Raw genomic sequence first — 2826 nt, 5'->3', positions numbered from 1 at the left:
TTTTCGAAAAATGTAATTATATTTATTTCTATTAGACCTGCTTTACCTAATACGTTTAGGTTTTTCGGACTCAGTTCACCGGTAGATAATATCGATGACTAAGAGGCCAAAAGTTATATGTCATAACTCATAACCTCTAAAATTTACAGAAGAGCAGTTTTAAGATTTTAAATTATTCTTCACCAAATAATTTGTGTTGTAGATTTTTGTTTTTGTTTTAAGTTTGCAACTTATTTATCTGTAAAATATCCTGTAGAATACATAAGTTATTACTTTTAGGTCTTAACATTTTTTTTTAACGGAATTACAATGTTTTTTTTAAATTTTAATGGGACTTGTCATAAATGGCAATTATAATATTTTTTTACCGTGGACACTGGACATACAATGTTTTGATGGACGTATTAAAAGTTGTCAACTTAATATAAACTCTGATTAATCAATGATATAAATAGTTAAAATATACTTAAAACAAATGTTGTTAATATATAAAATTAAATATGTATATATAACTGTTGTAAAAAGATTAAAAAAAAGAAAAAATATTGGCATTTTTTATTCAATGGGAAATATAAAAAAGTAGCACTTTTCATCAAATTTTTAGTGAAATAAAACCCGTTCTATAATGTTATTTTATGCTAATTAAAGATATCACATTTTTAAAAGTAAGAAATATAAATATATAAATATATAATATGCCATATATAATCATAGTTTTAATTTGTATTCAATTTAATTTATTGACAAGTTCTAAAAATAAAATTATTTTATTTTATGAATTCTCCATTACAGGTGTAGTAATAACAAATACAAATTAAAAATTAAAGAAAAAGTATAGTTTACTCACCAAAATATAAAACAAAAACTGAATTTTGTTGGAAAATAAAAATAAAAAGTATATTTCACTCTTAATAAGAAAATGTATAAAAAAAAAGTAATACTGTAAGGTATCAAACCAAAGTTGAAATATGTTTCCTAATAAATTGTATTGACTATTTACCAATTAAAATAAAATATGAAATTCATAAGTGTGTAGACAAAACTAGGTACAACACAACATGACAGGATTATCAGACAAATTATAATAATATTTATGATGTATCGACGTATCATCAGTGATTAAAACGGCATAGATTAAAAGCGTTTTTCTAAAAAATAATACGTCCATATTCATTTTTTATAAATAGATTAACAAATTCAATATTATTTTAAACATTGCAAGTACAAAATTGAATGAATTGTTTTTGACATAAGTAACAAGTCCGGACTTGTTATATTTGTCCGCTTAACCTTTAGATCATGTTAAAATATTTATTGTATGTCTCAATTATTTAGGACTTATTATAGGTATATGTGTGCACTAAACAAACCTATCTTAAGAACATAAAAATTAAAGCATAAATAAAACATGTTTTAATTACCTATATGATATTGGCTTATAATGTTTTACCGAATCAAAAAGACGACCCAGATTAACCCAATTGACTTATTATTAAACAATTTTGAGAAACATTGGACGTACATCTTTAGCCATCGATATACGCTGCACCTAATTATCTGTGGCTCAGATTATACCAGCCCCTCCCCCCTGGATAATATCACAGTATTTTTTTTTTTTTTTTAAGGTCCAGAAATTGATATCTTATATATTAAAATATTAAATAATTTTATTTATTGAGCAATAAAATTAATGTATGAATACTCAGGAAAGTAACAGAATAATAGTAATTAGATACATTTTTTGTACCCCCTTATTAAATCTTGGTTGCACCACTGACCAGCCCCGTTAGTGATTCACGCTATACCTATATCTCAATTGATAATAACCTGCGTGGTAATAACCTTGTACATTAAATTAGTGTTTTTTAGACCGGAAGAGCTGTTGTACAGATTAATCAATTTAAGAAGGTTTTAAAAAATCATTCCTCCGAACCAAACAAAATCCTAAGTCCTAACAAAATGACCGAATGGTATGGCTGCATAAGTGTATATATATTGTAATTTGTAGAATGAAGGTATACATGATAATGGTTTCGGTTACAGCTTTTGACACAGCAGCAATTTTATTTAGAATTGGTTCTCGATCGTTTCAATAGGAACTTCACCGACGCTTTATCTACAGCTGTGTTCAACGAAATCTATTACCACAATGTAAGTTTTAATAATATGCGGTTTTAACACCTACACCTTTATTTTATAATTCTTTAGATTATAATATTATATACAATATATAATTATTTATTCATATGTAGGTAATTTGAGGATCCTAACAAACAATAATATTTTTTTTGTCTACGACTAGGTTATGGGAAAACTTGAAAATATTAAAACGGTCTGTTTACGTTTTTTTTTGTTTTGTTCAAACTCGCAGGTCCGAGAACCATTATAATAATAAATCCACTGATGAAGTAAGTATAATTCAAGGACATAATTAACTGTAGATACCTAATTACTGCAGCATTAGATTTTTAATCATTAGGTAATTATTAAAAATAAAATCATTATACCGTAGAAATATAATGAAATTTACATATTAAAATTAACCATCAAACAACCTTCTAATAATTTGCAGTGCAAGACATTCTCCAACGTCGTTATAGTTATATTTGATGTTCTTAATTTCTCAAATATTGTACAATTACAAATTGTTTTTTGAAACTTAATTTTCTCGTGTATCGAACTCTCACGGTATACTTACAAATTGTAAATACTAGTAGGGCGTTATTCGAATGAAATTTTATTTAGATGATTATTTAGATAATATTTTATTCGAATAAATTATTATTCGAATGATTTCTTCACGATTATTCAAATAAAAATGTATTC

This window comes from Acyrthosiphon pisum, chromosome A1 (genome assembly GCF_005508785.2).
Source record: "Acyrthosiphon pisum isolate AL4f chromosome A1, pea_aphid_22Mar2018_4r6ur, whole genome shotgun sequence".
NCBI classification, from domain to species: Eukaryota; Metazoa; Arthropoda; class Insecta; order Hemiptera; family Aphididae; genus Acyrthosiphon; species Acyrthosiphon pisum.
This window is presented reverse-complemented; position numbering follows the sequence as displayed.